The following is a 12,230-nucleotide window of genomic DNA, read 5'->3' on the forward strand; positions in this document are numbered from 1 at the left end:
GACAATTCATGAAATATGTAATTTTTATTGCTGTGAATTCCACAGAGGCTGCCGCTACTCGTGTTTTTACCAGTGGTCCCCTTTTAAGCACACAGCAGACTACTCTTCATCTTAAGAGGGCATAATGTTGTTGCATGGTTGAGAGCTCTGCATTGAATTTTAAGGAAGTCAGATGTTTTTTGTTTGTGTTTTTTGGGGTTTTTTTTTTTTTTTTTTTTGTTGCTTTGATGGTTATTGTCCCTTGTGAGGTTAAAAATAACATAAAAGCAAGAGCCTACCTGAAAGAGCAGGATGTCATTTTAAAGATCCTGGACAAGAAATCCCACCTGTCACATTTAGGATTACGGTAGCTTAAGTAACACAATGGTCATGGAGTTTGAAAGTCCTGGATCCAGTATTGGGCATTTTACTGGGCTGGCTTGTATACATTTAGTTAGCAATGAATGCAGTGATAATGGGATTAAATTTCAAATAAATTGCCAGAATAACTCATGAATTATGCCACAAATATTCACACAAGCACTTGGAAACCTCAGCTCACTTTATTAGGAACACCCAGCTAAAACTGGGTGTTGTTATAAAATATATATATATATAAATAATTATACCTCTCTGTATATTACAATGTCAGTGTTTTTTCCATAGCTTGTAGCTGAACAGTAATTGGATATAAAAAGAGTTGTTTTTTTTTTTTTGTGATATTTTTTTTTTATTATAAGTTTGGACTGTAAATATTTTATTTGGAGCCAAAACTGAGAGCTGTTTTCCAGATGGATGCTATTACTTTACATAATAACAAACAAAAGCAAAAAAAAAAAAAAAAAATTGACATTATGTCTTAAATGCACTCAGTTTTCCTCTTTTTAAAAAAACACATATTCTGCATAATTCCGGCTCTACCCCAAAAAGCCCCTTAGTCTCTTCTGACTTGGCCGATCTTGTTGCTGTCAACTCTGCTGCCGCATCATTTCTTACCAGATGTTGGCTTTCCTCCAGTGTGGAAGTCGGAGATTGTTAGAGCTCGTGTCTTTTATGTCAGGATTTGTTTGTTTCAAACTCAGGTTTTACTGAGGAGCAGCTTTGGAAAAGACAAAAAAAAGGGGGACATTGTATCCATCCACAACTTACTTTTGGATGCGGATGCTGTTTCTTCAACACCTGACTTAAAATCTGTGTTTTGTTTTATGGAGTTCTGCAGGGAAACTGCTGTGACGTTACATTGCATCTGCCTTCCTTTGAGTCGGTGCAAAACGCTAAATGGAATGAAACAAATGAATGAACCCAGTTTGCGGCTCACTGACAGCCGCTTCCTGATCTGATGATGAAATGGATTTCCTAATTTGCATGATGGATTTCTTTTTATGTTCCTGACAGCAGCTAAGCAGCCTGTCAAAAGCCAATCCTGCCTGTGAGAAACTTCAGAATTAGTGATTCAATAAAAACCGCAGCACTAAACTGTAGTGCCCGTCTGTCCAATGTGACTTCAAATGAGCCAAGGAGACTCAGCTTGTATTAATGAAACAAAGCAGCTCATTGGCTTTACACGAGAAGACCCATACTGTTGCTAATTGGCTACTAAACGTTATAATAAATCTCTTAATACCCAGCTGCCTCCAGGATCCTTTCATTTCTGCTGCTCTGAGACGGGTGTTGGAACATTTTTAAAAGTTTTATTTTCGCTAACAGAAATGAATCACATTGTAGTTAGACGGTACCATTAAGTATGTCCATGCTGTGACACATTACCGCCGCCCATCAGATCGCTCAAATGGGTCTGAGGACAGTGACAAGGTGACTTGGCACCCAGTAGTCTAAATGTAGTTAGGTTAGCGAGCCAACCCCACCCCCCCCTCATGTAAATATGCCTTTCTCTAAGGCCCGGCTATTAAAATATTGTCATCAATATTAAATATTGTCCTCAGCTGATTGTGTTCAGTAATGACTGGTTCATAATGAGACGGGAGCTGCTTGGCTGCGGTGCAAACTGATGTTTGCGAGCCAGCTATATCCCTTTTCACAGAATAACTCCCAGAGCTTGGGGTAATTCTGATTATGTATCGCATGATTAACTAAACAAGAAATTAAGCGTTCTTGGTCCAGCGATGGAACAAACAGCGTTCCCGGTGGGCTGCTGCATGAGAATTAACTATCTGTGCAAAGCCGGAGCACGGCAACACAGAGTCTCAGATCTCGGCGGTATCTGGAAGTCAAAGTCAAAGTACTTTTAGATACCAAAGTATTTGTGTAACAGTGGGGTTTATAAAATAGCAGAATGCCTATTGTGTTTTTTCTTTCTGGCATTTTTCCTTTGTTATGACAGCGATAGTGAGGAGAGACAGGAAAGGCAGGGGGGGGGGGCAATAGGGGAAGACGTTCACCAAAGGGCCCGGGCTGGATTTGAACCCGTTCGGCTGCAGTGAGGACTCAGACTTAACACGTGGCACATGCTTACTCAGGTGAACTACCAGTGCGCCCCAGAGGGGCTCACTGTTAAAGCGAGGCTTGGACACAAACCATCTTGGCTATCTCGCTGTCAATCAACACACCAGTAATCCTACTCATTGGAAGGAAAATGAGCTGTTGCACATCAGTTTGGTTGTTTGCCGTTGTCCTTGAGGGGGAAGAGGCTGTAAAGATTTCACCGAATAGTTGCCTTGGTTATGGAGTCATGGGTACTGAGGAACGCGCTGAAATTGGTGCCAGATCCTGATTGGTCAGAAGTCAGTGTTAATGATAAGTTTCAGGGACATTTGCTTCTGCTACTTCGTTTGAACGTCATTCATTTGTTTAACATTAAGCGATTTTTTTTTTTTTTTTTTTTTGTTTGTATTCTGTTGAATTGACTTTTTTTCCCTGCGTCGAACCTTTTGATAATCACGATGACCTCAGTCGGTGTTGCACTACTACGTCGTCATCGCGTTTACGTTCTGTGGGCTATAGTTACACCGAACAAATTAAAATGCACGGGGGGTTTAAAGAAAAAACAAACCCCCATAGCTAACGCTATGTGAATACTTACATGTGAGAGTGGAAAGGCTGGCAGTCTAATGGGACACAAAGCCGTACTGTACCTCTCTCCACCAGCTCTGCAGCCAGTCTACGACCCCTGGCTCCAGTTGGGCCGGTTAAAAATGACTTCACTGGTTAATCGTTCATCAAAAAAGGTTATTTTTCTGTTGTTTGACTAATCGATTAAGTGACTAATCATTTTTGCTACATATTATTAACCAGGATCGCTTAGAAAAAGTGATTCAGTTTTCTTTCTTCCCGCTGCCTCATAACCTAAAAAAACTTTAAAAGCAAATGTGTTAGTCATCATTCTTCCTCATCACCAGAACAGTCTGCCGCTGAGAAAACGTCCTGATGATATACATCTTCTGAGTCACTTCATTGAGCTGAATTTATCTTCTCTGGCTCCAGCTGGTAAATTGCCACCAGTTTCACGTACGGTTGCATTTGTTAGCCTGACACATACCTTGGTGTGGGTGTTCCTAATTGACCACAGGTCCCCTTCTGTGTTGCATGAAAGCTCTGAGGACCCCCGTAGAGGGTACAGCCACTGATTGGAGGCAGAAAGAGCCAAAGCTACCCAAAGGATTCTCCCATGTAAAACTAGGTCGAATTAATTGGCTCACGCTCGCCACACAATAAAGAGAACAGTGATGCACAGATTTTGATGTTCCAACACACAACAGCTGCTGCGTGTCCACCTCATACTGACACCGACGCGTCGAAACATCGAGTTCGCTGTTTTGATTTTTCCAGTGACAGTTACAGTAGTGGAGGTTGACAGGTGTTGATTTGAGCTCGGCATGCCGGCTCACTGAGCGATTGTGACTTTGAAGCAGGTGATCAAAACAGCCTGAATGTGCTGATCTAGCGTTGATGGATGGCGAAGTACGTTAACAGTGACACACCAGAGATTTTTACATTCTAGTTACATAAACTCTTTAAGATTTTACTGTGAATTTAGCTGCAATTGAGCGGACAGTTTTTCTCATCCTCCTGCATTTTCCATCGCCATGATAGTAACCAAATAGGTCATCAGGCTGTCTGCAGGTCTTGAAAAGTCTTAAAAGGAACTGAATTCTGTTCCCTTTAATTCAAAAACTTAAGTATCTTTTATAAAGGCCTTGAATATTTATTTTTTCTTCCCCGCCGTAGACAGTAACATTAGCTATAACTTTTGGCTGTGAGGAGACAGCTGCTGGGAATTGCCGATTTTTAAAACCTAAAGTTTTTTTTATATTTTAATGAGTTAATCTATCCATCAATTTTCTTCCAATTATCTGGGTCCTGGCATGGATGGATTATGAGGTACTGGGCCCCTGGGCAGAGGGTTGTAAAAGGACCTAAGGGTGTGATCACTTTTTGCACCTTTTTGGTCATTTTGAGTCTCTTTGGGGTCGTTTTGCCTGCCTTTGTAGTCTGAGCCCTGGGATTTTCAAATAAGAAATATTAACAGTAACTTCATATAGAGGCTCTGGCCCCGGGGCCGGAGGGACAGGAATCCACACATGGCTCCAGGGCACATTGATTATATTACGAGGAATTGACAAAAAAAATGTGATGTAAATGTCCATAAACTAATGTACTTAAAAAATAATTGTAGGTCTTATTGTTTGTTTTCCGTCATTCTTCAACACATCACTTGACAGTGAAAAAGGTATTGAATTGCACTCTATGTGATTTTTAAAAAAGTCTTAGATGCAGTTTGGTGAACACTGCAGAAACCTTGTTTTTATATGTTGCATGCTACCATTGCACTTGCAAATTCTTCCAGTGGTTTGTTAAAGTTTAAAAATTTTGTGTTTGCTTTTGCTGTTTTATAAAGGGAATATCATGAAATTGTAGCCACGCTCATTTTAGCTGATGCACATTAAACGAACAGTCCATGTTTCCCCTGCATCAGAAGGAAAAAAAAAAATATGGCACACAATGTTAACCATTATGCGCACAAACTAATCAGCTTTTTGCTTGCTGGATGGCTTACTTTGATGATAGGTACACTGAGTGCATTAGTGATTTGCTATCCACAGCACACTTTTAACAGTCTAATAACAGTCGTCATTATGCTGCTCAGTGAGGAATGATTCGGATCCATTTTAGCCATAACTTAAACTCTGACTGAAGAAAATGTTTATATACTGTATAGAAGAAGAAGGCATCGTGTGTAAACATCACCAGCTCGCTTCTCCAACAATGGTTATAAAAGCTCTTTGGTTTATTCATGTTTTATGTCTAAACTGAAAGGCAGCAGTGCTCTACAAGAGGGTAGGGGAGTAAGCGATTTAGTCAGAAACCCAGTCCCAAACCGATGGCGTGTGATATGTTTATCAATACGAGAAGAGTGAGTTTAATAGTCTGGGAAACAAGTCATTGGGCTTTTATTTGAAATTAGTTGGCCGAAAGCGATGCACCGTATACCATTCAGTCACCCTCTGTATGCAGACGCCTGCCGTAGCATAAACAAAACAGTGTGTGCATCCGCTTTAAGGGTATATCTAGGTATTCAGGCTTACAAACTACAAATTTATGGGAAAAGGTAAGCTTATCGCATGAACATCTGGAACTTTTCTCGTTTTTGAATTTTAATGCGTCCATGCACAGCAGTGATAACTCCTGTAGCTTGGAGAGCACTGCAGCCTTTGAGTGGCCAGGCAAGACTCTGACATACTGATCTTGAGAATGAGAGAAGGAAAAAAAAAACAAGCGCCTGTCTCCTAATGACGTGCTGGCAGTGGTTGTTTAACTACACTAAAGGAAAATGACACCACACACTAAAAGATGCTCAAAATACGGCTGAATCGAGAAAATTGAGGGTAAAATCTGGAGACTGTCTGGTTTTTGGGGACTGGAGGTGAAAGACCACAGTTGCTTTTTCACGATTCTCACGAGAGCTTCTGATGCAGCGTGAAAAAGAAGAGTCAATCCGCCCAGCGCAGCTAAATCCCCAAATAAAACATGATGGTCACAAAATGAGCAACTTAAGGTTTTGCCCCAGTTCCCACCCTAAACCCTACTCCCCAGTTTGGGTGAGCGGCCCTCTCAGAAAAAACAGCGAGGAGGCGTCATGTTATGCTGTCTTAGTGGGGAAACATCACTACAGGATGCCAGTCACGACCTGTGCATGTCATCAGAGGCCAGTGGCAGAACTGAAATCATGTAGAAAGTTATTTAAAATTAGGTTTCTATACTTACCTGTATTGTACTGTTCCAGCCCCCATATCGTGCACTTGAATTATTTAAATTACTTGAAGAAAGGACTGCTCTCACTCTTATATATGCTACGGTGTTTTCTCTTCTTTGCCCCTCAGCTACTTAAAATTCGCCACCGCTGCTTTAAGAAACCTGTAAAATCACATTAATCTGGCCATGTTCCTTACTAACAGCGTGTTTATAAGAGGCACGGTATCATTAGTTTACACTGCATCTGTAGTAACCGATCTAGAGAGATTTTCAAATCACACATGACAAGGACAGTGATACTGTAAATATGACCAAAAGAAAATTAGGCCTGACAAGCCAAAGCTCATCTACCTGGCGGGCATATTTACGTTTGTAGCAAAACCCTAGAGGATGAATTTTCCTAACGTGATCCGATATTAATAATTTTATGCAGCAGGTACAGATAACAGATGCCAAACGGTGGTTGCTGATACTGTGTAACATTTAAAACAGCTGAAATTAGCTTCTCTTGTCAAATACAACCACTGACGTGGCAGGTTGCAAAAAAGACAGAAGCCTGTATCGTATGCCAAATGAGGAAAGCAGGCAGTTACAGACACAGTAAGGTACAGTATATGGTAGATACCCAAGTTGAAAGGACAAACAGTTTACTGTATGGTCTGCTCACTTTTATTTTAGATTCAGATTTTACTTAGATTTTATTTTAGATTTCCCACGGCGTCGATCATATATACTGTACTACACTGTACCCGTATAAACAGTCAGGTAAACTAAATCTCTGTAACTTTGACACCGTTCTTCCAAAAGATATTCCATCATTTAATGTTTTGATGATGATTGTGGTGTGAAGCACTGACTTAACACGTTGGTTCAGAATCTCAGTTCAGTTCACTTGGGTTCAGATCTGCTGACATATGTCACAGGGTGTGTGTGTTAGGATGTTAAAGGCTAGGGCTGGATTGCTCAGCACTGATCTCCCAATTCAGTTTCAATTCACAAAGTCCAGGATTGAATCATTTCAACTCTGTTCGATTCTTGATGATTCCATTACATCAGATAAATACTAATGGTGCTTCCCAGAATTTGTCCTGGGAACTTCCTTGCGTGAAGTGCGCATTATCGGCTAAACTGTGCACTGAAGATTTTTCTTTGGCAACAACTAAAACATGACACATCTTTTTATATATAAGAAAAAACCTGAACCACATTCAAAGGGCATCATCATTATGCCTATCTAAAAAATAAATCATATCCCATACAGTTTCGCATGGACTGTCACGATACACATGTCCACTTTAAGGATAGCACGGACAAGACAGAAACTGAGCGTGTGCTCACTCATTCATCTGCACTGTTTGTGTAGACAAGACATCATCCTGATATCTGCAGAGAGTCGGCTACCCATCCTGAGTTACAACAGTCCCGTAAACTGATGCAGGTCCACATAGGCTGGAATTATTCATGTCATAGTACAATGTACATGTTGAGAGAGAAAAGGTGCAAATGCAAAGATCGATCTTGGGATTTTAAGAAATCAATATTGGATCATTAAAATAAAAATCATGATGAATAGGAAATTCGATTATCCATCCCTATGAAAGGCCTTGTTTTTTATCATTCGTATCATTCATTACACTTGTGTGGAAATATCTGCATTTGTCTTGTTTATTTTTCCTTTAATTTGTCAGCCTAATATATGCAGTATCTTTTTAGTTTGTTTTTTTTTTTTTTTCAATATATATACTGCATATATTAGGCTGACTAATTTAATATGACATAACACATAGAAATTTTAAAGACACAGCACAGATGATTTTGCTGTTGGAAATTAAACACAGTAAATCTCCTGCTGATTTCTTTTTTTTAAGAGCATTTTATATCCAACAAGACTGAAAATAAAAGTTATTGTGTTTTTAATTTAAAGATGTGTCGTCACAGAGATGGCTCCTCTTAGCATGAATCATTTTATAATGGCTGATGCACGCTTAGCTGCAACCACATCTCCCCCAATAACCGTCAGCATGTCACCTCATTAACTCCCACTGCTCACTAAGATGTATTGGACTACCGCAAAGGCTTTGGTTAAATGCAGTCCTGTATATTCTGTTTGGTCAGTTAATTAAATCCATCTGTAAACCTACCTACAGGTTGTGAGTCAAATACAGGTTGTAGTATAATTACTTAACTTAAATATTCAGTGTAGTGATTCATAATGAATCCCAGGCTGATTGAGCGAGTGGTGGTGCAGCCTGACAGGTGTAACCCCCCCCCCCATCACCTCTCCATCCATGTTCCATCTTCACGAGACTAATGATGTGGCCAGTGGTGACCACTCCGGTTTGACCACTTGAGAGATGAGTCTAGCAGGACTCTTTGGTCCACCTTAGTCTCCCCCTTCTGCCAGTCAGATGGTCACTTTGCTCGGTACCTTCTGAGCGTCTGAATCGTAGACGTTCTGCAAAGGAAAAAGCATCCAAATGAGGTGTGTTGGGTTTGCTGTGGCTGCTGGTTTCCCTGCTTATTGTAGCCCATAAATGATGCATCTCTGAGGAGTGCGTCATTTAAAACCCAGGCGTAGGCGAGGGTCGCGATGATCTCGACCAGGTGCACCCTGAGAAAATGGCACACACTAATGAGGTACATTTCCTCTTTCAGCAAGCCCTTTGGTCTGGGTAGAAACCAGTGTGTGAACCTCAGAGACCAGGCATACAGACACACACATACGTATGTATATATGTTGAGGTTTGAGACAACGCAATGCTGGTGTTCATGGTTGGAGAGCCTGTTATCCTGCTGAAATGAATTTTCAGGCAATTTCTGCAGTTCATCACAAATACTCAGTTCCTCTTACTGAAAAGCAGAGTCAAAACTGTAATTGCAAGATGTTGCTCTAAGACCAAGGCCCTTTTTTTTTTTTGAAAGCAAAAAAACCTGTTTCATCAACGTTTTAAAATGCTTGCTTTTTTCCAGAGTAAAATTGATTTTCAGGGGTAAAAGCCTTAAACTGCTCATCTGTAAAGAAAGAAAAACACCTTTATACTTTTGACTTTGTAGTGCAGGTAGGAAATGGGCTGTCTGGTGGCAGCAGATGAGTTCTGCACTAAGATTACAGCCCTGTTTGGTGGTTCTAGTAAAGCAAAAGTTGATGAGATTTTTTTACTGTGGTGTCATAGGGCTTGATGGGTTTTTCTGTGCAGCTGTATTGGTGATAGGTTAGTTTTTAAATGGTAGACGATAGGTCTGTGAAACTGTCTATTTATTTTTTTTCTAAATGTGCTACAGGACAGAAATGGAGCGTTTGGAAGCAGGATGACTTCTGTCTGTGCAGAGATAACAGATTGGTATTCATTGAGGAGTAAGAGGCCTGCTTGCTCCTTTCTCCTGTTGCTCGACTGCCTTGGCAGATGGAGGGGAGGGTTGTCGTGGCCAGATTACTGCTGTCATCTGGTTTGAAGTGTAACCTGGCCTCACAGGCTTCAGGCATGGTTATGTGAGACTAAAGAAGGTCCTTCAGGTCAATCCTGCAGTGGCGAGGCAACGCGGCCGCACAGGCTGCAGTTATTTCTCCTCACAGATTAAAACTGCATTACACTGTGACTCTGTAAAGTTACTCCGTCTCATGTAATGCACTCTTCAAGGAAAGCTAGCCTTTTTATTTTTCTTTACTGGAAACTGTCGTTAATATTTACTTATAGTGGAATTATAAGGTTTTATCTGCAATCAGCATGGTTTTTAGATATGTTAAAGGTTTACACATTTTATATAGCAGATCTCATATACAGTATAGTTCTCCTTTTATTGGTCAAACTAACAGGCATCCTAAAGGCACTCTAAATATATATTATCAGATCCTATCATGTTTTTATCCATGCTAGTGGCTTGGCTCCACAGGCAGTGTTGGTTGCTCCACTGCTGTGGTCCCGACGGAAATATATATCACCACTGGATGAATCCTAGTAACTTTGGTGATCCCCTCACTTTCTTTAGAGCCATCATCTAGAGTTGTTATGAGCATGTCAGCATTCTGACATTAACATTTACATCATCTTACAAGCAGGCCAGTGCCTAAGTATAGCCTCACAGAACTGATAGCATGGATGTAGACTCTTAGTCTTGTTTACGTTTGCTTTTTGTCCATTGTTGTAGTAGCCACAGCAACTTCAGTTACTGATAGTAAAATCAGTTCTTGGTAACAAACAGTAAATGAGCTGTGTAATTAACATTAGAAAGCTAGCTGTCTAGCATGGTAGCTAATGGTTCAGACAAGATGAAAGAAATATTTTTTGGCCACTTGGGGGCAGTTGAATTTGATAGCAAAAGAGCTGTAAAGCTTATTTACACATCCAGTAGTTATGGAGCAACATTATCATTCACCTTGCTAATATAAATCCAATATTTGCTCTCCTTTTTAGCTCTGTTTTTGGTCTCTACCAACTCCTGAAGGAAATATCTGGCTACTGGGCTTGTTTTTTTTATTTTTATTTTTTTCGATGGACATCTGCTTCTGTGGCTGAAAAAACGCTATGAGAGCAGTGAGAGTGAACCAAAACTGATTAATTAGCTGAAAGACACGATAAGCCTCTGCAGATTCAGGTGGTAATTCTCTGAATACGAGCGATAACTGTCTCACTACAAGTGACCCCTTTCGCGTTGTTTTCACATCACAACATTTCATATTGTTTTCACTTTGTGGTATGATAGATTGTTTTGTAAAATATCGATTTTTTTTTTTTCTTCAGCTCCTTTAACTGCAGTCACAATGCAATGAGGTGACACGGTAAAGAGGTGGAATTTTTATTCTGAGCACCATTTGGTTCTTTGCAGGTAGAACCTTATAGAACCAAGTCAGAGAACTGACTTTGGAGATAAAACCATTTTCCTGTTTTAAATTTTAGGGCCATTAATGCTTACAACAAACGAAAAAAACCCTAAACAAAATAATTAGTCAAAGAAATATTGCCAACTAGTTTTTGGCAAAAAAGTCAGATTATAATTCTTAGGTCATGATTTTCTGTGTTTTACCTCATCTTCTCACCATATGTGTTACAACAAATCCTCCTGAAATGGCCTTTGTTGTTTCCATCAATCCCCTTGCTTAGTTTTCCAGCCCTCAAGTGTTTATTGCAGCTGTAACATCAATTTAGTTTGTGGATCAAATTTTCATTCTGTTTGGTCCCTCTGGTGGTAGTGAGGCAATTGCCATTAGAATTAATACCTCGGGGCGCTGACGTTCAAAATAGAAACAACCTACCCAGCAGAATACGAGGCCAAACAGTATTTTATAATCTCAGTGATCTGTCAAACCCGGGAATAATTGGCTCTTTTGAACGACTGAGAATTCAGCCAGGCAGAGTAACGACCTTACCCTCACTTGAATTGACACTCCTGTCTGTAAGCTTCTCCAGATGTCATTAGTATGAGCAGGGAGGTTTGATAAGAGAAATTTCTCCCCAGTATCATCGCTAATGTTAGCCTTTCTGCAGAGACTGTATGCCTGTCCAGGTGAGATTCATATTACAGGACAACGTTAGTATTTTTGTTTTCCTCTGCACACCAGCAAGTTCAAGGGGAAAATTCTTGTATCTTAATTCTCCATTTAGTGAGGAACAGAACGATATTAAAGACTGTTTCTGTCATCACCTTTTCTACACAGAAAATATGATCAAAACACACAAATGGCACGGAGGCTGCCGTGCAAGAGTTAGATCAAATAAAAAAAGATTTGCTTTTTGCATCAAACTGTGTTTTTCTACATGGAAGTTTAGAGTTGATGTTTAAGTTCATGGAAATGGTAGCACGTAAGGTTCCCCTAATTAGCATTTGGAAGCAGTGTATAAACATTTAATAGCTGGCTTTTAATAAACTGTGATAGGGCTGCAGCTAATGATTCATTTTTGTGATCAATTGATCTATAATGAACACTATAATGTAGCTGTAAGCAGATGTAAGTGTTAATGTATTTGTTTACAACTACAGCTCCTGTTGTATTGTAATAATATAAATAAGAATATAATTATATAATATAAAATATGTCTTCATAG

At 39.9% G+C, this 12,230-nt stretch overlaps 1 protein-coding gene across 1 annotated transcript in view; it reads left to right on the plus strand.

Annotated features, from left to right (window-relative positions):
* Positions 1-12,230, plus strand: part of esamb (endothelial cell adhesion molecule b) — a 48,121-nt gene that overhangs the window by 717 nt on the left and 35,174 nt on the right. The gene's annotated exons all lie outside the window — the stretch shown is intronic.

The sequence above is a fragment of the Xiphias gladius genome, chromosome 7, assembly GCF_016859285.1.
Source record: "Xiphias gladius isolate SHS-SW01 ecotype Sanya breed wild chromosome 7, ASM1685928v1, whole genome shotgun sequence".
NCBI lineage: Eukaryota > Metazoa > Chordata > Actinopteri > Istiophoriformes > Xiphiidae > Xiphias > Xiphias gladius.